The following is a 24,875-nucleotide window of genomic DNA, read 5'->3' as shown; positions in this document are numbered from 1 at the left end:
ATTCCGGGATCGGGGTTGGCAATGCCGAATCCTTTGATAGGGGTGGGGGTCACCGTTGATGAGGATGGTCGAGAGGGAAATGGTAGCCCTGACTGGCAGCTTGAGTCTTCATACTTACCTGGCAGGGGAGACACCATGATCAAGAAGGCGGTTCACCCAGGGCGAGGCTCGGCCATTGCACTCCGGACGTGCTGACCCCTGCGAATTCCCCAAATGTGGGAATCTCGACTGCATAATTTATGGTAGTGGGGGACTGCGTTCGCTCTCCCTGAAAGAGCTGGTTAAATAAATCTTTTTGCTTTTGTGTCTTTGTTCTTCTTTTCTTTGTTCTGGCTAGTCAGCGATCCAGAGAGTTGTGCGGAGCGAACGGTTCTGTCATATTGCGCGCGTGTGAAAACAAAGTCGTTTGCGCTCTTCAAAAGGCGGCCCCACCAATGATGGGCCATTTAGTTTCAATTTCTCACAGACCTCACTTTTCAAGTCGATCAGACTGACTGTTGCCCAGCTGTAGCTGTTTTCATGCTTGTTTGGTTGTCCTTTCTATGTCAGTATTCTTTTTTTTTCCGTCTCGCAGCGCCACCAAGTGGCCAGCGCCAGCGCCCTTTTTCGCCTGACCACAGATTGGGCCCGTACATAGGTGTGCCGATTTGGGTGAAACGATCTCATTCCTTTCTCGAGTTATAGCCATTTTAGCAACCTCGGCCACACGACCTTCGAACGTTTTGAGGTCCCCTCGCCAAGGAGAATGGAAATTTCCGCTTTTTCTGCTGGATTATTGACAGTCAGACTCCAGAGAATCTTTCTGAGCCGCTTCGGGCCGGACTGGGCCAAATGCCTGGTGCTAGTTTGCAAAAGTAGGTTTTCGACAAAATCCAAAATAGCCGAAAATCTCGCCAGTGCGACGAGCCGATCCCAGACCTGCCTCTCGTTCGGCTCGAGCCAAGGATTCCGATGACATAAGGCACTTGGCTCTACGACAAGCCGTTTGGGAGTTAGGAGCGATGCCGTACTTTCCGTCGCAGGCGGGGGAGGGTGCTACCGTCCCCCGGCGTTTCAGGTCTCTGTGACTGACCGCGGCCTGGATGGGCGTGGCCGTTTCTGCCTTCCTCCCCGCTGCGTCATAGCGTCATCGCTTCTCGGCCTTTTGGCTAAGATCAAGTGTAGTATCTGTTCTTATCAGTTTAATATCTGATACGTCCCCTACCCGGGGACTGCATATTAAATTGATTTTTGGATCACGGAGCTGGAGCCGGGGCTTGCTCCGTCCACTCCACGCATCGGCCTGGTATTGCAGTGTCTCCAGGAACGGTGTGCTTCCCCTTTTTGGGGATTGCCGCTTTTTGTGAAGAATAGCAGAGCAAATAACGAGGGGCCTTGCCTCGCCTCCCACGGAGGCCTGGTCTCGCAAAGCAGTCAAGTCACCTTTATTCATATAGCGCTTATAACAATACAGATTGTGTCAAAGCACTTAACAGTATCAGTGGAGTGGAGATGATATTGCTGTATGGCTGGGTAGATTTTGCACGGTCCGCAGTCAACCAGTCAAGGTAGTAGACGAAGACGGTATCTGGAATTGCGCTTGGAGAGTTCCCATCAAACAATGGGAAGATCCAAGCGGATTCCAGGGTCTAATGACTAATGATTGTGTTGGGAGAGAACCGGGGCTACATTCACTATCAAGGAATGCCCAAATTGTGCAGAAAGTGCGGCAAAATGGGACATTTAGCCGATGCATGCCAGGAGCTAATATGTGGGAAGTGTAGAGGAATTGGTCAGGTTTGTTTGATAAAAAGGGATCATCTAAAACATTGGCTCTCAATTCCAGTCCTGGGCGCCATTTTGCATGTCTCCCTTATATAACACACCTGATTGAGATCACCAACTCGTTAGGAGAGAGAACTAATGAGCTGATGATCTCAATGAGAGGATGGGGGAGGGGAGGGAGGAGGGAGGGAGGGAGGGGAGGGAGGGAGGGAGGGAGGGGTTGGCAATTCCCGGGATCGGGGTTGGCAATGCCGAATCCTTTGATAGGGGTGGGGTCACCGCTGATGAGGATGGTCGAGAGGAAATGGTAGCCCTGACTGGCAGCTTGAGTCTTCATACTTACCTGGCAGGGGAGACACCATGATCAAGAAGGCGGTTCACCCAGGGCGAGGCTCGCCATTGCACCGGACGTGCTGACCCCTGCGAATTCCCCAAATGTGGGAATCTCGACTGCATAATTTATGGTAGTGGGGACTGCGTTCGCTCTCCCTGAAAGAGCTGGTTAAATAAATCTTTTTGCTTTTGTGTCTTTGTTCTTCTTTCGCCTTTGTTTTTCTTTTGTGTCTTTGTTCTTCTTTTCTTTGTTCTGGCTAGTCAGCGATCCAGAGAGTTGTGCGGAGCTTAACGGTTCTGTCATATTGCGCGTGTGAAAACAAAGTCGTTTGCGCTCTTCAAAAGGCGGCCCCACCAATGATGGGCCATTTAGTTTCAATTTCTCACAGACCTCACTTTTCAAGTCGATCAGACTGACTGTTGCCCAGCTGTAGCTGTTTTCATGCTTGTTTGGTTGTCCTTTCTATGTCAGTATTCTTTTTTTCCGTCTCGCAGCGCCACCAAGTGGCCAGCGCCAGCGCCTTTTTCGCCTGACCACAGATTGGGCCCGCATAGGTGTGCCGATTTGGGTGAAACGATCTCATTCCTTTCTCGAGTTATAGCTATTTTAGCAACCTCGCCACACGACCTTCGAACGCTTTGAGGTCCCTCGCCAAGGAGAATGGAAATTTCCGCTTTTTCTGCTGGATTATTGACAGTCAGACTCAGAGAATCTTTCTGAGCCGCTCGGGCCGGACTGGGCCAAATGCCTGGTGCTAGTTTGCAAAAGTAGGTTTTCGACAAAATCCAAAATAGCCGAAAATCTCGCCAGTGCGACGAGCCGATCCCAGACCTGCCTCTCGTTCGGCTCGAGCCAAGGATTCCGATGACATAAGGCACTTGGCTCACGACAAGCCGCTTTGGGAGTTAGGAGCGATGCCGTACTTTCCGTCGCAGGCGGGGAGGGTGCTACCGCCCCGGCCTTTCAGGTCTCTGTGACTTACCTCGCCGGCGGGGAGGGTGCTACCGCCCCGGCCTTTCAGGTCTCTGTGACTGACCGCGCCTGGATGGGCGTGGCCGTTTCTGCCTTCCTCCCGCTGCGTCATAGCGTCATCGCTTCTCGGCCTTTTGGCTAAGATCAAGTGTAGTATCTGTTCTTATCAGTTTAATATCTGATACGCCCCTACCCGGGACTGCATATTAAATTGATTTTTGGATCACGGAGCTGGAGCCGGGCTTGCTCCGTCCACTCCACGCATCGGCCTGGTATTGCAGTGTCTCCAGGAACGGTGTGCTTCCCTTTGGGGATTGCCGCTTTTGTGAAGAATAGCAGAGCAAATAACGAGGGGCCTTGCCTCGCCTCCCACGGAGGCCTGGTCTCGCAAAGCAGTCAAGTCACCTTTATTCATATAGCGCTTATAACAATACAGATTGTGTCAAAGCACTTAACAGTATCAGTGGAGTGGAGATGATATTGCTGTATGGCTGGGTAGATTTTGCACGGTCCGCAGTCAACCAGTCAAGGTAGTAGACGAAGACGGTATCTGAATTGCGCTTGGAGAGTTCCCATCAAACAATGGGAAGATCCAAGCGGATTCCAGGGTCTAATGACTAATGATTGTGTTGGGAGAGAACCGGGCTACATTCACTATCAAGGAATGCCCAAATTGTGCAGAAAGTGCGGCAAAATGGGACATTTAGCCGATGCATGCCAGGAGCTAATATGTGGGAAGTGTAGAGGAATTGGTCAGGTTTGTTTGATAAAAAGGGATCATCTAAAACATTGGCTCTCAATTCCAGTCCTGGGCGCCATTTTGCATGTCTCCCTTATATAACACACCTGATTGAGATCACCAACTCGTTAGGAGAGAGAACTAATGAGCTGATGATCTCAATGAGAGGATGGGGAGGGGAGGGAGGGAGGGAGGGAGGAGGAGGGAGGGAGGGAGGAGGGAGGGAGGAGGGAGGGAGGGGTTGGCAATTCCCGGGATCGGGGTTGGCAATGCCGAATCCTTTGATAGGGGTGGGGTCACCGCTGATGAGGATGGTCGAGAGGGAAATGGTAGCCCTGACTGGCAGCTTGAGTCTTCATACTTACCTGGCAGGGGAGACACCATGATCAAGAAGGCGGTTCACCCAGGGCGAGGCTCGGCCATTGCACTCCGGACGTGCTGACCCCTGCGAATTCCCCAAATGTGGGAATCTCGACTGCATAATTTATGGTAGTGGGGGACTGCGTTCGCTCTCCCTGAAAGAGCTGGTTAAATAAATCTTTTTGCTTTTGTGTCTTTGTTCTTCTTCGCGTCTTTGTTTTTCTTTTGTGTCTTTGTTCTTCTTTTCTTTGTTCTGGCTAGTCAGCGATCCAGAGAGTTGTGCGGAGCGAACGGTTCTGTCATATTGCGCGCGTGTGAAAACAAAGTCGTTTGCGCTCTTCAAAAGGCGGCCCCACCAATGATGGGCCATTTAGTTTCAATTTCTCACAGACCTCACTTTTCAAGTCGATCAGACTGACTGTTGCCCAGCTGTAGCTGTTTTCATGCTTGTTTGGTTGTCCTTTCTATGTCAGTATTCTTTTTTTTTCCGTCTCGCAGCGCCACCAAGTGGCCAGCGCCAGCGCCCTTTTTCGCCTGACCACAGATTGGGCCCGTACATAGGTGTGCCGATTTGGGTGAAACGATCTCATTCCTTTCTCGAGTTATAGCTATTTTAGCAACCTCGCCACACGACCTTCGAACGCTTTTGAGGTCCCTCGCCAAGGAGAATGGAAATTTCCGCTTTTTCTGCTGGATTATTGACAGTCAGACTCCAGAGAATCTTTCTGAGCCGCTCGGGCCGGACTGGGCCAAATGCCTGGTGCTAGTTTGCAAAAGTAGGTTTTCGACAAAATCCAAAATAGCCGAAAATCTCGCCAGTGCGACGAGCCGATCCCAGACCTGCCTCTCGTTCGGCTCGAGCCAAGGATTCCGATGACATAAGGCACTTGGCTCTACGACAAGCCGTTTGGGAGTTAGGAGCGATGCCGTACTTTCCGTCGCAGGCCGGGGGAGGGTGCTACCGTCCCCCGGCGTTTCAGTTCTCTGTGACTTACCTCGCCGGGCGGGAGGGTGCTACCGCCCCGGCCTTTCAGGTCTCTGTGACTGACCGCGGCCTGGATGGGCGTGGCCGTTTCTGCCTTCCTCCCCGCTGCGTCATAGCGTCATCGCTTCTCGGCCTTTTGGCTAAGATCAAGTGTAGTATCTGTTCTTATCAGTTTAATATCTGATACGTCCCCTACCCGGGGACTGCATATTAAATTGATTTTTGGATCACGGAGCTGGAGCCGGGGCTTGCTCCGTCCACTCCACGCATCGGCCTGGTATTGCAGTGTCTCCAGGAACGGTGTGCTTCCCCTTTTTGGGGATTGCCGCTTTTTGTGAAGAATAGCAGAGCAAATAACGAGGGGCCTTGCCTCGCCTCCCACGGAGGCCTGGTCTCGCAAAGCAGTCAAGTCACCTTTATTCATATAGCGCTTATAACAATACAGATTGTGTCAAAGCACTTAACAGTATCAGTGGAGTGGAGATGATATTGCTGTATGGCTGGGTAGATTTTGCACGGTCCGCAGTCAACCAGTCAAGGTAGTAGACGAAGACGGTATCTGAATTGCGCTTGGAGAGTTCCCATCAAACAATGGGAAGATCCAAGCGGATTCCAGGGTCTAATGACTAATGATTGTGTTGGGAGAGAACCGGGCTACATTCACTATCAAGGAATGCCCAAATTGTGCAGAAAGTGCGGCAAAATGGGACATTTAGCCGATGCATGCCAGGAGCTAATATGTGGGAAGTGTAGAGGAATTGGTCAGGTTTGTTTGATAAAAAGGGATCATCTAAAACATTGGCTCTCAATTCCAGTCCTGGGCGCCATTTTGCATGTCTCCCTTATATAACACACCTGATTGAGATCACCAACTCGTTAGGAGAGAGAACTAATGAGCTGATGATCTCAATGAGAGGATGGGGGAGGGGTTGGGAGGGGAGGGGTTGGGAGGGGAGGGGAGGGGTTGGCAATTCCCGGGATCGGGGTTGGCAATGCCGAATCCCTTGATAGGGGTGGGGGTCACCGTTGATGAGGATGGTCGAGAGGGAAATGGTAGCCCTGACTGGCAGCTTGAGTCTTCATACTTACCTGGCAGGGGAGACACCATGATCAAGAAGGCGGTTCACCCAGGGCGAGGCTCGGCCATTGCACTCCGGACGTGCTGACCCCTGCGAATTCCCCAAATGTGGGAATCTCGACTGCATAATTTATGGTAGTGGGGGACTGCGTTCGCTCTCCCTGAAAGAGCTGGTTAAATAAATCTTTTTTTGCTTTTGTGTCTTTGTTCTTCTTTCGCGTCTTTGTTTTTCTTTTGTGTCTTTGTTCTTCTTTTCTTTGTTCTGGCTAGTCAGCGATCCAGAGAGTTGTGCGGAGCGAACGGTTCTGTCATATTGCGCGCGTGTGAAAACAAAGTCGCTTTGCGCTCTTCAAAAGGCGGCCCCACCAATGATGGGCCATTTAGTTTCAATTTCTCACAGACCTCACTTTTCAAGTCGATCAGACTGACTGTTGCCCAGCTGTAGCTGTTTTCATGCTTGTTTGGTTGTCCTTTCTATGTCAGTATTCTTTTTTTTTCCGTCTCGCAGCGCCACCAAGTGGCCAGCGCCAGCGCCCTTTTTCGCCTGACCACAGATTGGGCCCGCATAGGTGTGCCGATTTGGGTGAAACGATCTCATTCCTTTCTCGAGTTATAGCTATTTTAGCAACCTCGCCACACGACCTTCGAACGCTTTTGAGGTCCCTCGCCAAGGAGAATGGAAATTTCCGCTTTTTCTGCTGGATTATTGACAGTCAGACTCAGAGAATCTTTCTGAGCCGCTCGGGCCGGACTGGGCCAAATGCCTGGTGCTAGTTTGCAAAAGTAGGTTTTCGACAAAATCCAAAATAGCCGAAAATCTCGCCAGTGCGACGAGCCGATCCCAGACCTGCCTCTCGTTCGGCTCGAGCCAAGGATTCCGATGACATAAGGCACTTGGCTCTACGACAAGCCGTTTGGGAGTTAGGAGCGATGCCGTACTTTCCGTCGCAGGCGGGAGGGTGCTACCGTCCCCCGGCGTTTCAGGTCTCTGTGACTTACCTCGCCGGCGGGGGAGGGTGCTACCGCCCCCCCTGGCCTTTCAGGTCTCTGTGACTGACCGCGGCCTGGATGGGCGTGGCCGTTTCTGCCTTCCTCCCCGCTGCGTCATAGCGTCATCGCTTCTCGGCCTTTTGGCTAAGATCAAGTGTAGTATCTGTTCTTATCAGTTTAATATCTGATACGTCCCCTACCCGGGGACTGCATATTAAATTGATTTTTGGATCACGGAGCTGGAGCCGGGGCTTGCTCCGTCCACTCCACGCATCGGCCTGGTATTGCAGTGTCTCCAGGAACGGTGTGCTTCCCTTTGGGGATTGCCGCCAGAAGAATAGCAGAGCAAATAACGAGGGGCCTTGCCTCGCCTCCCACGGAGGCCTGGTCTCGCAAAGCAGTCAAGTCACCTTTATTCATATAGCGCTTATAACAATACAGATTGTGTCAAAGCACTTAACAGTATCAGTGGAGTGGAGATGATATTGCTGTATGGCTGGGTAGATTTTGCACGGTCCGCAGTCAACCAGTCAAGGTAGTAGACGAAGACGGTATCTGGAATTGCGCTTGGAGAGTTCCCATCAAACAATGGGAAGATCCAAGCGGATTCCAGGGTCTAATGACTAATGATTGTGTTGGGAGAGAACCGGGCTACATTCACTATCAAGGAATGCCCAAATTGTGTAGAAAGTGCGGCAAAATGGGACATTTAGCCGATGCATGCCAGGAGCTAATATGTGGGAAGTGTAGAGGAATTGGTCAGGTTTGTTTGATAAAAAGGGATCATCTAAAACATTGGCTCTCAATTCCAGTCCTGGGCGCCATTTTGCATGTCTCCCTTATATAACACACCTGATTGAGATCACCAACTCGTTAGGAGAGAGAACTAATGAGCTGATGATCTCAATGAGAGGATGGGGAGGGAGGGAGGGAGGGAGGGAGGGAGGAGGGAGGGAGGGAGGGAGGGAGGGGTTGGCAATTCCCGGGATCGGGGTTGGCAATGCCGAATCCTTTGATAGGGGTGGGGTCACCGCTGATGAGGATGGTCGAGAGGAAATGGTAGCCCTGACTGGCAGCTTGAGTCTTCATACTTACCTGGCAGGGGAGACACCATGATCAAGAAGGCGGTTCACCCAGGGCGAGGCTCGCCATTGCACCGGACGTGCTGACCCCTGCGAATTCCCCAAATGTGGGAATCTCGACTGCATAATTTATGGTAGTGGGGGACTGCGTTCGCGCTCTCCCCTGAAAGAGCTGGTTAAATAAATCTTTTTTTGCTTTTGTGTCTTTGTTCTTCTTTCGCGTCTTTGTTTTTCTTTTGTGTCTTTGTTCTTCTTTTCTTTGTTCTGGCTAGTCAGCGATCCAGAGAGTTGTGCGGAGCGAACGGTTCTGTCATATTGCGCGCGTGTGAAAACAAAGTCGTTTGCGCTCTTCAAAAGGCGGCCCCACCAATGATGGGCCATTTAGTTTCAATTTCTCACAGACCTCACTTTTCAAGTCGATCAGACTGACTGTTGCCCAGCTGTAGCTGTTTTCATGCTTGTTTGGTTGTCCTTTCTATGTCAGTATTCTTTTTTTTTCCGTCTCGCAGCGCCACCAAGTGGCCAGCGCCAGCGCCCTTTTTCGCCTGACCACAGATTGGGCCCGTACATAGGTGTGCCGATTTGGGTGAAACGATCTCATTCCTTTCTCGAGTTATAGCCATTTTAGCAACCTCGGCCACACGACCTTCGAACGTTTTGAGGTCCCCTGGCCAAGGAGAATGGAAATTTCCGCTTTTTCTGCTGGATTATTGACAGTCAGACTCCAGAGAATCTTTCTGAGCCGCTCGGGCCGGACTGGGCCAAATGCCTGGTGCTAGTTTGCAAAAGTAGGTTTTCGACAAAATCCAAAATAGCCGAAAATCTCGCCAGTGCGACGAGCCGATCCCAGACCTGCCTCTCGTTCGGCTCGAGCCAAGGATTCCGATGACATAAGGCACTTGGCTCACGACAAGCCGTTTGGGAGTTAGGAGCGATGCCGTACTTTCCGTCGCAGGCGGGGGAGGGTGCTACCGTCCCCCGGCGTTTCAGGTCTCTGTGACTTACCTCGCCGGCGGGGGAGGGTGCTACCGCCCCCCCTGGCCTTTCAGGTCTCTGTGACTGACCGCGGCCTGGATGGGCGTGGCCGTTTCTGCCTTCCTCCCGCTGCGTCATAGCGTCATCGCTTCTCGGCCTTTTGGCTAAGATCAAGTGTAGTATCTGTTCTTATCAGTTTAATATCTGATACGTCCCCTACCCGGGGACTGCATATTAAATTGATTTTTGGATCACGGAGCTGGAGCCGGGGCTTGCTCCGTCCACTCCACGCATCGGCCTGGTATTGCAGTGTCTCCAGGAACGGTGTGCTTCCCCTTTTTGGGGATTGCCGCTTTTTGTGAAGAATAGCAGAGCAAATAACGAGGGGCCTTGCCTCGCCTCCCACGGAGGCCTGGTCTCGCAAAGCAGTCAAGTCACCTTTATTCATATAGCGCTTATAACAATACAGATTGTGTCAAAGCACTTAACAGTATCAGTGGAGTGGAGATGATATTGCTGTATGGCTGGGTAGATTTTGCACGGTCCGCAGTCAACCAGTCAAGGTAGTAGACGAAGACGGTATCTGAATTGCGCTTGGAGAGTTCCCATCAAACAATGGGAAGATCCAAGCGGATTCCAGGGTCTAATGACTAATGATTGTGTTGGGAGAGAACCGGGGCTACATTCACTATCAAGGAATGCCCAAATTGTGCAGAAAGTGCGGCAAAATGGGACATTTAGCCGATGCATGCCAGGAGCTAATATGTGGAAGTGTAGAGGAATTGGTCAGGTTTGTTTGATAAAAGGGATCATCTAAAACATTGGCTCTCAATTCCAGTCCTGGGCGCCATTTTGCATGTCTCCTTATATAACACACCTGATTGAGATCACCAACTCGTTAGGAGAGAGAACTAATGAGCTGATGATCTCAATGAGAGGATGGGGGAGGGGTTGGGAGGGGAGGGAGGAGGAGGGAGGGAGGGAGGGAGGGAGGGAGGGGTTGGCAATTCCCGGGATCGGGGTTGGCAATGCCGAATCCCTTGATAGGGGTGGGGGTCACCGTTGATGAGGATGGTCGAGAGGAAATGGTAGCCCTGACTGGCAGCTTGAGTCTTCATACTTACCTGGCAGGGGAGACACCATGATCAAGAAGGCGGTTCACCCAGGGCGAGGCTCGCCATTGCACTCGGACGTGCTGACCCCTGCGAATTCCCCAAATGTGGGAATCTCGACTGCATAATTTATGGTAGTGGGGGACTGCGTTCGCGCTCTCCCCTGAAAGAGCTGGTTAAATAAATCTTTTTTTGCTTTTGTGTCTTTGTTCTTCTTCGCGTCTTTGTTTTTCTTTTGTGTCTTTGTTCTTCTTTTCTTTGTTCTGGCTAGTCAGCGATCCAGAGAGTTGTGCGGAGCGAACGGTTCTGTCATATTGCGCGTGTGAAAACAAAGTCGCTTGCGCTCTTCAAAAGGCGGCCCCACCAATGATGGGCCATTTAGTTTCAATTTCTCACAGACCTCACTTTTCAAGTCGATCAGACTGACTGTTGCCCAGCTGTAGCTGTTTTCATGCTTGTTTGGTTGTCCTTTCTATGTCAGTATTCTTTTTCTGCTGGATTATTGACAGTCAGACTCCAGAGAATCTTTCTGAGCCGCCGGGCCGGACTGGGCCAAATGCCTGGTGCTAGTTTGCAAAAGTAGGTTTTCGACAAAATCCAAAATAGCCGAAAATCTCGCCAGTGCGACGAGCCGATCCGAGACCTGCCTCTCGTTCGGCTCGAGCCAAGGATTCCGATGACATAAGGCACTTGGCTCACGACAAGCCGCTTGGGAGTTAGGAGCGATGCCGTACTTTCCGTCGCAGGCGGGGAGGGTGCTACCGCCCCGGCCTTTCAGGTCTCTGTGACTTACCTCGCCGGCGGGGAGGGTGCTACCGCCCCGGCCTTTCAGGTCTCTGTGACTGACCGCGCCTGGATGGGCGTGGCCGTTTCTGCCTTCCTCCCGCTGCGTCATAGCGTCATCGCTTCTCGGCCTTTTGGCTAAGATCAAGTGTAGTATCTGTTCTTATCAGTTTAATATCTGATACGCCCCTACCCGGGACTGCATATTAAATTGATTTTTGGATCACGGAGCTGGAGCCGGGCTTGCTCCGTCCACTCCACGCATCGGCCTGGTATTGCAGTGTCTCCAGGAACGGTGTGCTTCCCTTTGGGGATTGCCGCCAGAAGAATAGCAGAGCAAATAACGAGGGGCCTTGCCTCGCCTCCCACGGAGGCCTGGTCTCGCAAAGCAGTCAAGTCACCTTTATTCATATAGCGCTTATAACAATACAGATTGTGTCAAAGCACTTAACAGTATCAGTGGAGTGGAGATGATATTGCTGTATGGCTGGGTAGATTTTGCACGGTCCGCAGTCAACCAGTCAAGGTAGTAGACGAAGACGGTATCTGGAATTGCGCTTGGAGAGTTCCCATCAAACAATGGGAAGATCCAAGCGGATTCCAGGGTCTAATGACTAATGATTGTGTTGGGAGAGAACCGGGGCTACATTCACTATCAAGGAATGCCCAAATTGTAGAAAGTGCGGCAAAATGGGACATTTAGCCGATGCATGCCAGGAGCTAATATGTGGAAGTGTAGAGGAATTGGTCAGGTTTGTTTGATAAAAGGGATCATCTAAAACATTGGCTCTCAATTCCAGTCCTGGGCGCCATTTTGCATGTCTCCTTATATAACACACCTGATTGAGATCACCAACTCGTTAGGAGAGAGAACTAATGAGCTGATGATCTCAATGAGAGGATGGGGAGGGAGGGAGGGTTGGCAATTCCGGGATCGGGGTTGGCAATGCCGAATCCTTTGATAGGGGTGGGGGTCACCGTTGATGAGGATGGTCGAGAGGGAAATGGTAGCCCTGACTGGCAGCTTGAGTCTTCATACTTACCTGGCAGGAGACACCATGATCAAGAAGGCGGTTCACCCAGGGCGAGGCTCGCCATTGCACTCGGACGTGCTGACCCCTGCGAATTCCCCAAATGTGGGAATCTCGACTGCATAATTTATGGTAGTGGGGACTGCGTTCGCTCTCCCTGAAAGAGCTGGTTAAATAAATCTTTTTGCTTTTGTGTCTTTGTTCTTCTTTTCTTTATTCTGGCTAGTCAGCGATCCAGAGAGTTGTGCGGAGCGAACGGTTCTGTCATATTGCGCGTGTGAAAACAAAGTCGCTTGCGCTCTTCAAAAGGCGGCCCCACCAATGATGGGCCATTTAGTTTCAATTTCTCACAGACCTCACTTTTCAAGTCGATCAGACTGACTGTTGCCCAGCTGTAGCTGTTTTCATGCTTGTTTGGTTGTCCTTTCTATGTCAGTATTCTTTTTTTCCGTCTCGCAGCGCCACCAAGTGGCCAGCGCCAGCGCCTTTTTCGCCTGACCACAGATTGGGCCCGTACATAGGTGTGCCGATTTGGGTGAAACGATCTCATTCCTTTCTCGAGTTATAGCTATTTTAGCAACCTCGCCACACGACCTTCGAACGCTTTTGAGGTCCCTCGCCAAGGAGAATGGAAATTTCCGCTTTTTCTGCTGGATTATTGACAGTCAGACTCAGAGAATCTTTCTGAGCCGCTTCGGGCCGGACTGGGCCAAATGCCTGGTGCTAGTTTGCAAAAGTAGGTTTTCGACAAAATCCAAAATAGCCGAAAATCTCGCCAGTGCGACGAGCCGATCCCAGACCTGCCTCTCGTTCGGCTCGAGCCAAGGATTCCGATGACATAAGGCACTTGGCTCACGACAAGCCGCTTTGGGAGTTAGGAGCGATGCCGTACTTTCCGTCGCAGGCGGGGAGGGTGCTACCGTCCCCCGGCGTTTCAGGTCTCTGTGACTTACCTCGCCGGCGGGGGAGGGTGCTACCGTCCCCCGGCGTTTCAGGTCTCTGTGACTTACCTCGCCGGCGGGGGAGGGTGCTACCGCCCCCCCTGGCCTTTCAGGTCTCTGTGACTGACCGCGGCCTGGATGGGCGTGGCCGTTTCTGCCTTCCTCCCCGCTGCGTCATAGCGTCATCGCTTCTCGGCCTTTTGGCTAAGATCAAGTGTAGTATCTGTTCTTATCAGTTTAATATCTGATACGTCCCCTACCCGGGGACTGCATATTAAATTGATTTTTGGATCACGGAGCTGGAGCCGGGGCTTGCTCCGTCCACTCCACGCATCGGCCTGGTATTGCAGTGTCTCCAGGAACGGTGTGCTTCCCCTTTTTGGGGATTGCCGCCAGAAGAATAGCAGAGCAAATAACGAGGGGCCTTGCCTCGCCTCCCACGGAGGCCTGGTCTCGCAAAGCAGTCAAGTCACCTTTATTCATATAGCGCTTATAACAATACAGATTGTGTCAAAGCACTTAACAGTATCAGTGGAGTGGAGATGATATTGCTGTATGGCTGGGTAGATTTTGCACGGTCCGTTTGATAAAAGGGATCATCTAAAACATTGGCTCTCAATTCCAGTCCTGGGCGCCATTTTGCATGTCTCCTTATATAACACACCTGATTGAGATCACCAACTCGTTAGGAGAGAGAACTAATGAGCTGATGATCTCAATGAGAGGATGGGGAAGGGGAGGGAAGGGGAGGGGTTGGCAATTCCCGGGATCGGGGTTGGCAATGCCGAATCCTTTGATAGGGGTGGGGGTCACCGTTGATGAGGATGGTCGAGAGGGAAATGGTAGCCCTGACTGGCAGCTTGAGTCTTCATACTTACCTGGCAGGGGAGACACCATGATCAAGAAGGCGGTTCACCCAGGGCGAGGCTCGGCCATTGCACTCCGGACGTGCTGACCCCTGCGAATTCCCCAAATGTGGGAATCTCGACTGCATAATTTATGGTAGTGGGGACTGCGTTCGCTCTCCCTGAAAGAGCTGGTTAAATAAATCTTTTTGCTTTTGTGTCTTTGTTCTTCTTTTCTTTGTTCTGGCTAGTCAGCGATCCAGAGAGTTGTGCGGAGCGAACGGTTCTGTCATATTGCGCGCGTGTGAAAACAAAGTCGTTTGCGCTCTTCAAAAGGCGGCCCCACCAATGATGGGCCATTTAGTTTCAATTTCTCACAGACCTCACTTTTCAAGTCGATCAGACTGACTGTTGCCCAGCTGTAGCTGTTTTCATGCTTGTTTGGTTGTCCTTTCTATGTCAGTATTCTTTTTTTTTCCGTCTCGCAGCGCCACCAAGTGGCCAGCGCCAGCGCCCTTTTTCGCCTGACCACAGATTGGGCCCGCATAGGTGTGCCGATTTGGGTGAAACGATCTCATTCCTTTCTCGAGTTATAGCCATTTTAGCAACCTCGGCCACACGACCTTCGAACGTTTTGAGGTCCCCTGGCCAAGGAGAATGGAAATTTCCGCTTTTTCTGCTGGATTATTGACAGTCAGACTCCAGAGAATCTTTCTGAGCCGCTTCGGGCCGGACTGGGCCAAATGCCTGGTGCTAGTTTGCAAAAGTAGGTTTTCGACAAAATCCAAAATAGCCGAAAATCTCGCCAGTGCGACGAGCCGATCCCAGACCTGCCTCTCGTTCGGCTCGAGCCAAGGATTCCGATGACATAAGGCACTTGGCTCTACGACAAGCCGTTTGGGAGTTAGGAGCGATGCCGTACTTTCCGTCGCAGGCGGGGGAGGGTGCTACCGCCCCCCCTGGCCTTTCAGGTCTCTGTGACTGACCGCGGCCTGGATGGGCGTGGCCGTTTCTGCCTTCCTCCCCGCTGCGTCATAGCGTCATCGCTTCTCGGCCTTTTGGCTAAGATCAAGTGTAGTATCTGTTCTTATCAGTTTAATATCTGATACGTCCCCTACCCGGGGACTGCATATTAAATTGATTTTTGGATCACGGAGCTGGAGCCGGGGCTTGCTCCGTCCACTCCACGCATCGGCCTGGTATTGCAGTGTCTCCAGGAACGGTGTGCTTCCCCTTTTTGGGGATTGCCGCTTTTTGTGAAGAATAGCAGAGCAAATAACGAGGGGCCTTGCCTCGCCTCCCACGGAGGCCTGGTCTCGCAAAGCAGTCAAGTCACCTTTATTCATATAGCGCTTATAACAATACAGATTGTGTCAAAGCACTTAACAGTATCAGTGGAGTGGAGATGATATTGCTGTATGGCTGGGTAGATTTTGCACGGTCCGCAGTCAACCAGTCAAGGTAGTAGACGAAGACGGTATCTGAATTGCGCTTGGAGAGTTCCCATCAAACAATGGGAAGATCCAAGCGGATTCCAGGGTCTAATGACTAATGATTGTGTTGGGAGAGAACCGGGCTACATTCACTATCAAGGAATGCCCAAATTGTGCAGAAAGTGCGGCAAAATGGGACATTTAGCCGATGCATGCCAGGAGCTAATATGTGGGAAGTGTAGAGGAATTGGTCAGGTTTGTTTGATAAAAAGGGATCATCTAAAACATTGGCTCTCAATTCCAGTCCTGGGCGCCATTTTGCATGTCTCCCTTATATAACACACCTGATTGAGATCACCAACTCGTTAGGAGAGAGAACTAATGAGCTGATGATCTCAATGAGAGGATGGGGAGGGAGGGAGGGAGGGAGGGAGGGAGGGAGGGAGGAGGGAGGGAGGGGTTGGCAATTCCCGGGATCGGGGTTGGCAATGCCGAATCCTTTGATAGGGGTGGGGTCACCGCTGATGAGGATGGTCGAGAGGAAATGGTAGCCCTGACTGGCAGCTTGAGTCTTCATACTTACCTGGCAGGGGAGACACCATGATCAAGAAGGCGGTTCACCCAGGGCGAGGCTCGCCATTGCACTCGGACGTGCTGACCCCTGCGAATTCCCCAAATGTGGGAATCTCGACTGCATAATTTATGGTAGTGGGGACTGCGTTCGCTCTCCCTGAAAGAGCTGGTTAAATAAATCTTTTTGCTTTTGTGTCTTTGTTCTTCTTCGCGTCTTTGTTTTTCTTTTGTGTCTTTGTTCTTCTTTTCTTTGTTCTGGCTAGTCAGCGATCCAGAGAGTTGTGCGGAGCGAACGGTTCTGTCATATTGCGCGTGTGAAAACAAAGTCGCTTTGCGCTCTTCAAAAGGCGGCCCCACCAATGATGGGCCATTTAGTTTCAATTTCTCACAGACCTCACTTTTCAAGTCGATCAGACTGACTGTTGCCCAGCTGTAGCTGTTTTCATGCTTGTTTGGTTGTCCTTTCTATGTCAGTATTCTTTTTTTCCGTCTCGCAGCGCCACCAAGTGGCCAGCGCCAGCGCCTTTTTCGCCTGACCACAGATTGGGCCCGCATAGGTGTGCCGATTTGGGTGAAACGATCTCATTCCTTTCTCGAGTTATAGCTATTTTAGCAACCTCGCCACACGACCTTCGAACGTTTTGAGGTCCCTCGCCAAGGAGAATGGAAATTTCCGCTTTTTCTGCTGGATTATTGACAGTCAGACTCAGAGAATCTTTCTGAGCCGCCGGGCCGGACTGGGCCAAATGCCTGGTGCTAGTTTGCAAAAGTAGGTTTTCGACAAAATCCAAAATAGCCGAAAATCTCGCCAGTGCGACGAGCCGATCCCAGACCTGCCTCTCGCTCGGCTCGAGCCAAGGATTCCGATGACATAAGGCACTTGGCTCACGACAAGCCGCTTTGGGAGTTAGGAGCGATGCCGTACTTTCCGTCGCAGGCGGGGAGGGTGCTACCGTCCCCGGCGTTTCAGGTCTCTGTGACTTACCTCGCCGGCGGGGAGGGTGCTACCGCCCCGGCCTTTCAGGTCTCTGTGACTTACCTCGCCGGCGGGGAGGGTGCTACCGTCCCCGGCGTTTCAGGTCTCTGTGACTTACCTCGCCGGCGGGGAGGGTGCTACCGCCCCGGCCTTTCAGGTCTCTGTGACTTACCTCGCCGGCGGGGAGGGTGCTACCGCCCCGGCCTTTCAGGTCTCTGTGACTTACCTCGCCGGCGGGGAGGGTGCTACCGCCCCGGCCTTTCAGGTCTCTGTGACTGACCGCGCCTGGATGGGCGTGGCGTTTCTGCCTTCCTCCCGCTGCGTCATAGCGTCATCGCTTCTCGGCCTTTTGGCTAAGATCTCGCGGTCTGGTCGGACGGTTGGGACAGCGATCGCCTCTTGCAGGACCGTTAGGCTCGTGTGTGGCTTGTCGCACGGGTTCTCACTCCTCAAGAGGGAAATTGACAAGCGGCTTTTATCGGATTCGACTCTGTCTGCGGAGAATCTACTCTTTTAAGGTAAGGTCTTAACTTATTTATTGTGTTAATTTATTGTTTGTTTTTAGCGTATTTATTGTGTAATTTTATTGTCTTTTTAGCCGCTGCGTGCGGGTGGTGCCTCCACCATGTCGGCTGCCCGTGCCGGCGTGCGGAGGCACCACAGCGCATGCTTTTTTAAAGAGGTTGACGGTAAGCTCCGGAGGAGGGAGGGAGGGAGGGAGGGAGGGAGGGAGGGAGGGAGGAGGGAGGGAGGGAGGGAGGGAGGGAGGGAGGGAGGGAGGGAGGAGGGAGGGAGGGAGGGAGGGAGGAGGGAGGGAGGAGGGAGGGAGGGAGGGAGGGAGGGAGGGAGGGTTGGCAATTCCGGGATCGGGGTTGGCAATGCCGAATCCTTTGATAGGGGTGGGGGTCACCGTTGATGAGGATGGTCGAGAGGGAAATGGTAGCCCTGACTGGCAGCTTGAGTCTTCATACTTACCTGGCAGGGGAGACACCATGATCAAGAAGGCGGTTCACCCAGGGCGAGGCTCGGCCATTGCACTCCGGACGTGCTGACCCCTGCGAATTCCCCAAATGTGGGAATCTCGACTGCATAATTTATGGTAGTGGGGGACTGCGTTCGCTCTCCCTGAAAGAGCTGGTTAAATAAATCTTTTTGCTTTTGTGTCTTTGTTCTTCTTTTCTTTGTTCTGGCTAGTCAGCGATCCAGAGAGTTGTGCGGAGCGAACGGTTCTGTCATATTGCGCGCGTGTGAAAACAAAGTCGTTTGCGCTCTTCAAAAGGCGGCCCCACCAATGATGGGCCATTTAGTTTCAATTTCTCACAGACCTCACTTTTCAAGTCGATCAGACTGACTGTTGCCCAGCTGTAGCTGTTTTCATGCTTGTTTGGTTGTCCTTTCTATGTCAGTATTCTTTTTTTTTCCGTCTCGCAGCGCCACCAAGTGGCCAGCGCCAGCGCCCTTTTTCGCCTGACCACAGATTGGGCCCGCATAGGTGTGCCGATTTGGGTGAAACGATCTCATTCCTTTCTCGAGTTATAGCCATTTTAGCAACCTCGCCACACGACCTTCGAACGCTTTTGAGGTCCCTCGCCAAGGAGAATGGAAATTTCCGCTTTTTCTGCTGGATTATTGACAGTCAGACTCAGAGAATCTTTCTGAGCCGCTTCGGGCCGGACTGGGCCAAATGCCTGGTGCTAGTTTGCAAAAGTAGGTTTTCGACAAAATCCAAAATAGCCGAAAATCTCGCCAGTGCGACGAGCCGATCCCAGACCTGCCTCTCGTTCGGCTCGAGCCAAGGATTCCGATGACATAAGGCACTTGGCTCTACGACAAGCCGTTTGGGAGTTAGGAGCGATGCCGTACTTTCCGTCGCAGGCGGGGGAGGGTGCTACCGTCCCCCGGCGTTTCAGGTCTCTGTGACTTACCTCGCCGGCGGGGGAGGGTGCTACCGCCCCCCCCGGCCTTTCAGGTCTCTGTGACTTACCTCGCCGGCGGGGAGGGTGCTACCGTCCCCGGCGTTTCAGGTCTCTGTGACTTACCTCGCCGGCGGGGAGGGTGCTACCGTCCCCGGCGTTTCAGGTCTCTGTGACTTACCTCGCCGGCGGGGGAGGGTGCTACCGCCCCGGCCTTTCAGGTCTCTGTGACTGACCGCGGCCTGGATGGGCGTGGCCGTTTCTGCCTTCCTCCCCGCTGCGTCATAGCGTCATCGCTTCTCGGCCTTTTGGCTAAGATCTCGCGGTCTGGTCGGACGGTTGGGACAGCGATCGCCTCTTGCAGGACCGTTAGGCTCGTGTGTGGCTTGTCGCACGGGTTCTCACTCCTCAAGAGGGAAATTGACAAGCGGCTTTTATCGGATTCGACTCTGTCTGCGGAGAATCTACTCTTTTAAGGTAAGGTCTTAACTTATTTATTGTGTTAATTTATTGTTTGTTTTTAGCGTATTTATTGTGTAATTTTATTGTCTTTTTAGCCGCTGCGTGCGGGTGGTGCCTCCACCATGTCGGCTGCCCGTGCCGGCGTGCGGAGGCACCACAGCGTGCGTTTCTTTTTTAAAGAGGTTGACGGTAAGCTCCTGGGGATGTCACGTCTTGACTTCTCTAGGAAGCTGATCCAGAAAACCCTAAATTTTAAACCCACAGAACTGAACTGTTTAATGACTCTTCCCTGGAACAAAGGTTTTGATGTGAGTTTTAGATCTGCTACTTTGTTGCAAGATTTCTGGCAAAGGTTTGATGCTTGTAAGACCCAGTTCTCCATGTTTTCTGTTGAGAAGCTTTCTGACAATTCACTTAAAACAGTGATTGTTAGAGTGTTCAATGAAACAGTGAGTGGAGATGATATTGCTGTATGGCTGGGTAGATTTTGCACGGTCCGCAGTCAACCAGTCAAGGTAGTAGACGAAGACGGTATCTGGAATTGCGCTTGGAGAGTTCCCATCAAACAATGGGAAGATCCAAGCGGATTCCAGGGTCTAAGTCAGATACCTTCAATGATTGTGTTGGGAGAGAACCGAGGCTACATTCATTATCAAGGAATGCCCAAGTTGTGCAGGAAATGTTTGAAAATGGGGCATCTGGCTGATGCATGCCAGGAGCTAATATGTGGGAAGTGTAGAGAAATTGGTCACACTTTTGAGGAGTGTACCAATGGCAGGCGGTGTAATCTTTGTGGTGACACAAACCATCTCTACAGAGACTGCCCAAAAAGCTTTGCCAACAAACTAAAAAGTCACAAAATGGCCGCCCCACCGGAGAAGCAAACAAGCAAACAAAGAGAGGAGGCGGAGCCTGAGGTTTTGGCGGGAAAATCGGGTTTCCCGCTGGCGGGAGATTCGAATTTCCCGCCGGCCTCAGGGATTGGGCAAGAAGGAGGAAGTGGGGCGGCCACAGGGGAGGAGTCAGAAGTTACAAACGAAAAGGAAGAGGTCACCATAGGAGAGGAGAGCGGGGAAGGAACTGACTCCTCCCTTGAAACTGTGTCAGAAATCAGTGGGAAATCAATTGGGAGTGAAACTGAGTGTTTCCTCCCAAATGCTCAAGTGCAAAAAGGGCTGTGGAAGCTGAACTGCTCCCTGCTAGAAGAGGAGGAGGTAGTTAGAGAATACAGGGAGCAGTTCAGCCAATGGCAGACCCTCCAAGACTTTTATGAGACACGAGCACAGTGGTGAGAGGCAGGCGGGCAATTTTAGTGAACCTGACCTTTTAGGAAAAGACTTTAATGTTCTTAATGTATATGGTTTTACTGAGAAAGAGCAGAGGTATGAACTTTTAGAAGACCTGCAGCCCCACATGCTAGGTAGGGCTCCCCTAGTGGTGGCAGGGGATTTTAATTGTGTTTTATCAAAAAAAGACAGGAAGAGGGTAGGGGAGGATTTTAAAATAGACAAAACATCGGTTTTATTACAAAATTTAGTCAAAGATTTTAAATTAGTGGACTGTTTTAGAACACTGCATCAAAGAGAGGAGGGCTACACCTGGTTTAGTGGCGATGGTACCAGAGCCTCTCGAATCGACTATATTTTTACACGTGACTTCCCGCCAACCGATGCTAGATTAACCCCCCTCTTTTTTTCAGATCACTCCATGCTATCTTGCACACTTTCACTCCCCTCAGGTGTGACAGCAGGGGGAGGGCTGTGGAAGCTGAACTGCTCCCTGCTAGAAGAGGAGGAGGTAGTTAGAGAATACAGGGAGCAGTTCAGCCAATGGCAGACCCTCCAAGACTTTTATGATACACGAGCACAGTGGTGAGAGACGGGCGGGCAATTTTAGTGAACCTGACCTTTTAGGAAAAGACTTTAATGTTCTTAATGTATATGGTTTTACTGAGAAAGAGCAGAGGTATGAACTTTTAGAAGACCTGCAGCCCCACATGCTAGGTAGGGCTCCCCTAGTGGTGGCAGGGGATTTTAATTGTGTTTTATCAAAAAGACAGGAAGAGGGTAGGGAGGATTTTAAAATAGACAAAACATCGGTTTTATTACAAAATTTAGTCAAAGATTTTAAATTAGTGGACTGTTTTAGAACACTGCATCAAAGAGAGGAGGCGGAGCCTGAGGTTTTGGCGGGAAAATCGGGTTTCCCGCTGGCGGGAGATTCGAATTTCCCGCCGGCCTCAGGGATTGGGCAAGAAGGAGGAAGTGGGGCGGCCACAGGGGAGGAGTCAGAAGTTACAAACGAAAAGGAAGAGGTCACCATAGGAGAGGAGAGCGGGGAAGGAACTGACTCCTCCCTTGAAACTGTGTCAGAAATCAGTGGGAAATCAATTGGGAGTGAAACTGAGTGTTTCCTCCCAAATGCTCAAGTGCAAAAAAGACCTGCGGGATCTCCTCTGCTGGAAACAGAGGAGAAGAAAGCTAGGGCAGCACATCGCCTAGATAGTTCCAACTCGGAAGATCTAGAGCGTTTGTGGCCCCTAGAATCCCCAAATGAGGTTTCGTTTTTGCATTTTAAGCTAAGATCATCGTCACCAAAGGAGCTGCAAGAGGTTCTCTCTGTGGCACCTGAGGCGCCGAGCACTTGCCCCCCTGATCCCAGTTTTTCTGGGGAAAAGGAAAGACAAGTGCAACAAGACGTTACATAATTTTAAATGATTTTAATGATATCTCTGTAGTTTTATTCTTTTAAATATGTCTTCTTTTATAGTTCATACCCTTTTTACCCTACTGCTCATGACTCTCACTATCTCCACCATCAATGTGAGAAGTGTGAGATCCCACATAAGAGCACAGAGCATTTTATCCTTTTTAAAAACGGTTAAAGCTGATGTGTTTTTATTACAAGAATGTGTTTTACCCTTTTTAAAAAATTACAGGAAGTGGGAGGAGACGTGGACCCAAGGCCCCTCCATTTGGAGCGGGTCAAATTTTAACAGAAACGACGGTCTTGCTATTTTAATTAACAACCCCCATATCTTGGTAAAGGGGAGCACAGTGGTGAGAGACGGGCGGGCAATTTTAGTGAACCTGACCTTTTTAGGAAAAGACTTTAATGTTCTTAATGTATATGGTTTTACTGAGAAAGAGCAGAGGTATGAACTTTTAGAAGACCTGCAGCCCCACATGCTAGGTAGGGCTCCCCTAGTGGTGGCAGGGGATTTTAATTGTGTTTTATCAAAAAAAGACAGGAAGAGGGTAGGGGAGGATTTTAAAATAGACAAAACATCGGTTTTATTACAAAATTTAGTCAAAGATTTTAAATTAGTGGACTGTTTTAGAACACTGCATCAAAGAGAGGAGGGCTACACCTGGTTTAGTGGCGATGGTACCAGAGCCTCTCGAATCGACTATATTTTTACACGTGACTTCCCGCCAACCGATGCTAGATTAACCCCCCTCTTTTTTTCAGATCACTCCATGCTATCTTGCACACTTTCACTCCCCTCAGGTGTGACAGCAGGGGGAGGGCTGTGGAAGCTGAACTGCTCCCTGCTAGAAGAGGAGGAGGTAGTTAGAGAATACAGGGAGCAGTTCAGCCAATGGCAGACCCTCCAAGACTTTTATGAGACACGAGCACAGTGGTGGGAGATGGTAAAGGACCGGACAAGACAGTTTTTTAGGAAGATAGGGAGGGAAAATAAGAATAGGGAAAAGCGACGCATGATGGGGCTGCAAAAAAGACTGCAGAGATATTTTAATCTTTTAAATAGCGGATTGGATTTTACAGAAGAGATTAAAGAAGTTAAGAAAGAAATGTCAGTGTTGTCGGAAGCCCAGAGTAGAGGTGTGATTTTAAGATGCAAAGAAAGAGAAATTGAAGAAGGAGAGAAATGTACCAGATACTTTTTAAAAGGGTCATAACAAGGGAGGGGCAATCACAACTTTAAAAACTTTTAGTGGGAGGGAAGTAAACAGCACAGAAGAGATTTTAAGGGAAACGGAAAACTTTTATCATAATTTATACTGTCCAAAAGAGGTCCACAATAGTGTTTTAGGGGAAGTTTTAACCTTTTTAAACAAAAAGGTAAAGAGCCCAAATCTGCTTTTAGCCCAGGATTTTACAGTTTTAGAAATACAGAAAGCTCTTAAAGGTTTTAAGAAGGGGAAGTCCCCAGGAATGGATGGACTTCCCCTAGAGTTTTATTTAACATTCTGGGACATTTTAGGACGTGAGCTTTTGACTATTTTTAAAGAGTTTGAGACCCTTGACAGACTTCCAGACAGTTTTAGAACAGGGATAGTGACTTTACTTCACAAAAAGGTGACAAGACTGACTTGAAGAACTGGAGACCGATCACACTTTTAAACTTTGATTGTAAACTTTTTAGCAAGATTTTAGCGACACGGATGTCGACTGTTTTAGAGGACGTGATCCACCCGGATCAAGCGTGTGCTGTGCCCGGAAGAAAGATAACAGACAGCCTAGTGCTGATTAGAGACACCATCTGTTATGCGAGAGACAGAAATATTCGGCTAATAGTCCTAAATTTAGATTTTGAAAAGCATTTGACCGAGTCTCGCACCAGTACCTTTTTCAGGTACTGGAAAAATGGGGTTTCCAAAGAGGTTTATAGCCTGGGTGGGACTGCTGTACAAGGGCGTAGTCAGCAAATTTCTAGTAAATGGGCATTTATCCAAGGCTGTGAATATCCACAGCGGTGTCCGTCAGGGGTGTCCTTTATCTCCTCTTCTGTACGTGGCTTGTATCGAGCCACTGGCACAGATCTTGAGAAGGGACAAATGGATCAAAGGACTTCACGTTCCTGGGACGGGTGGACTGACAGCCACTTGTGTTTTGTACATGGACGACGTGACCCTTTTAGCCACGGACGTTTTATCTATACGAAGAGCAATGGACTTGACTGACTGGTACGGTCGGGCCTCGGGCGCCAAACTTAACAGGACCAAGTCCGAGGCCCAGCTCTTCGGGCCGTGGGGAGACGTGGACACAGGTGGACTTGACTTAGCTTTTAATGACAACGATTTTAAGATTTTAGGGGTTAAGTTTGACAAAGAGGGAGGTGGACAGAAAAACTGGACTGACTTGTTAGGGAAAGTTAGGAAAAGACTGGGGTTTTGGGGACTAAGACAGCTGACAATAGAAGGTAAAATTTTAATTTTTAAATCTGTTATTTTACCGCTAATGTCACTTGTCTGTTCTGTTTTTAGTCCACCCCGGAGATTCCTGGCACAGTTGGAGAGGGCGGTGTTTTATTTCCTGTGGGGGTCCAAGTGGGAGCGCCTAAAGCGAGAAGTCGTGAAAAGAAAACCCGAGAATGGAGGAAAAGGCCTCCCAGACCCCCACCTGTTTTTAGGCAGCCGCTTCACCGCCCTCCACATAAAGTATGCTGTGACCCCATCCAAAGATAACAAGACGGCAGCCATGACACGGTTTTGGATGGGGTCTTATTTAAGAACCTTAAAGATTTTACCCGTTGACCTGAAAACACCAGTGTCTTTTAACC

At 50.5% G+C, this 24,875-nt stretch overlaps 18 non-coding genes across 18 annotated transcripts; all 18 read left to right on the top strand.

Moving 5' to 3' along the window:
- Positions 1–110: 110 nt before the first annotated feature.
- On the top strand, positions 111–272 carry LOC131548847 (U1 spliceosomal RNA). The gene has a single exon (XR_009273260.1). It is a non-coding gene; the product is annotated as a U1 spliceosomal RNA (small nuclear RNA).
- An 856-nt stretch (positions 273–1,128) lies between these two features.
- LOC131548863 (U2 spliceosomal RNA) lies at positions 1,129–1,319 on the top strand. The gene has a single exon (XR_009273275.1). It is a non-coding gene; the product is annotated as a U2 spliceosomal RNA (small nuclear RNA).
- Positions 1,320–2,099: 780 nt separating this feature from the next.
- On the top strand, positions 2,100–2,256 carry LOC131548853 (U1 spliceosomal RNA). The gene has a single exon (XR_009273265.1). It is a non-coding gene; the product is annotated as a U1 spliceosomal RNA (small nuclear RNA).
- A 932-nt stretch (positions 2,257–3,188) lies between these two features.
- Positions 3,189–3,376, top strand: LOC131548865 (U2 spliceosomal RNA). The gene has a single exon (XR_009273277.1). It is a non-coding gene; the product is annotated as a U2 spliceosomal RNA (small nuclear RNA).
- A 790-nt stretch (positions 3,377–4,166) lies between these two features.
- On the top strand, positions 4,167–4,328 carry LOC131548846 (U1 spliceosomal RNA). The gene has a single exon (XR_009273259.1). It is a non-coding gene; the product is annotated as a U1 spliceosomal RNA (small nuclear RNA).
- A 946-nt stretch (positions 4,329–5,274) lies between these two features.
- On the top strand, positions 5,275–5,465 carry LOC131548862 (U2 spliceosomal RNA). The gene has a single exon (XR_009273274.1). It is a non-coding gene; the product is annotated as a U2 spliceosomal RNA (small nuclear RNA).
- Positions 5,466–6,235: 770 nt separating this feature from the next.
- Positions 6,236–6,397, top strand: LOC131548845 (U1 spliceosomal RNA). Its single transcript, XR_009273258.1, has one exon. It is a non-coding gene; the product is annotated as a U1 spliceosomal RNA (small nuclear RNA).
- A 949-nt stretch (positions 6,398–7,346) lies between these two features.
- On the top strand, positions 7,347–7,537 carry LOC131548861 (U2 spliceosomal RNA). The gene has a single exon (XR_009273273.1). It is a non-coding gene; the product is annotated as a U2 spliceosomal RNA (small nuclear RNA).
- Positions 7,538–8,309: 772 nt separating this feature from the next.
- Positions 8,310–8,470, top strand: LOC131548849 (U1 spliceosomal RNA). The gene has a single exon (XR_009273261.1). It is a non-coding gene; the product is annotated as a U1 spliceosomal RNA (small nuclear RNA).
- Positions 8,471–9,423: 953 nt separating this feature from the next.
- Positions 9,424–9,614, top strand: LOC131548860 (U2 spliceosomal RNA). The gene has a single exon (XR_009273272.1). It is a non-coding gene; the product is annotated as a U2 spliceosomal RNA (small nuclear RNA).
- Positions 9,615–10,395: 781 nt separating this feature from the next.
- LOC131548842 (U1 spliceosomal RNA) lies at positions 10,396–10,557 on the top strand. The gene has a single exon (XR_009273255.1). It is a non-coding gene; the product is annotated as a U1 spliceosomal RNA (small nuclear RNA).
- A 735-nt stretch (positions 10,558–11,292) lies between these two features.
- Positions 11,293–11,480, top strand: LOC131548864 (U2 spliceosomal RNA). Its single transcript, XR_009273276.1, has one exon. It is a non-coding gene; the product is annotated as a U2 spliceosomal RNA (small nuclear RNA).
- Positions 11,481–12,209: 729 nt separating this feature from the next.
- Positions 12,210–12,365, top strand: LOC131548856 (U1 spliceosomal RNA). Its single transcript, XR_009273268.1, has one exon. It is a non-coding gene; the product is annotated as a U1 spliceosomal RNA (small nuclear RNA).
- Positions 12,366–13,330: 965 nt separating this feature from the next.
- Positions 13,331–13,521, top strand: LOC131548859 (U2 spliceosomal RNA). The gene has a single exon (XR_009273271.1). It is a non-coding gene; the product is annotated as a U2 spliceosomal RNA (small nuclear RNA).
- Positions 13,522–14,016: 495 nt separating this feature from the next.
- Positions 14,017–14,176, top strand: LOC131548850 (U1 spliceosomal RNA). Its single transcript, XR_009273262.1, has one exon. It is a non-coding gene; the product is annotated as a U1 spliceosomal RNA (small nuclear RNA).
- Positions 14,177–15,033: 857 nt separating this feature from the next.
- LOC131548858 (U2 spliceosomal RNA) lies at positions 15,034–15,224 on the top strand. Its single transcript, XR_009273270.1, has one exon. It is a non-coding gene; the product is annotated as a U2 spliceosomal RNA (small nuclear RNA).
- Positions 15,225–15,999: 775 nt separating this feature from the next.
- On the top strand, positions 16,000–16,157 carry LOC131548852 (U1 spliceosomal RNA). Its single transcript, XR_009273264.1, has one exon. It is a non-coding gene; the product is annotated as a U1 spliceosomal RNA (small nuclear RNA).
- Positions 16,158–17,940: 1,783 nt separating this feature from the next.
- LOC131548844 (U1 spliceosomal RNA) lies at positions 17,941–18,102 on the top strand. Its single transcript, XR_009273257.1, has one exon. It is a non-coding gene; the product is annotated as a U1 spliceosomal RNA (small nuclear RNA).
- The last annotated feature ends 6,773 nt before the right edge of the window (positions 18,103–24,875 follow it).

Source organism: Onychostoma macrolepis, chromosome 10 (genome assembly GCF_012432095.1).
Source record: "Onychostoma macrolepis isolate SWU-2019 chromosome 10, ASM1243209v1, whole genome shotgun sequence".
Taxonomy (NCBI): domain Eukaryota; kingdom Metazoa; phylum Chordata; class Actinopteri; order Cypriniformes; family Cyprinidae; genus Onychostoma; species Onychostoma macrolepis.
This window is presented reverse-complemented; position numbering and strand designations above follow the sequence as displayed.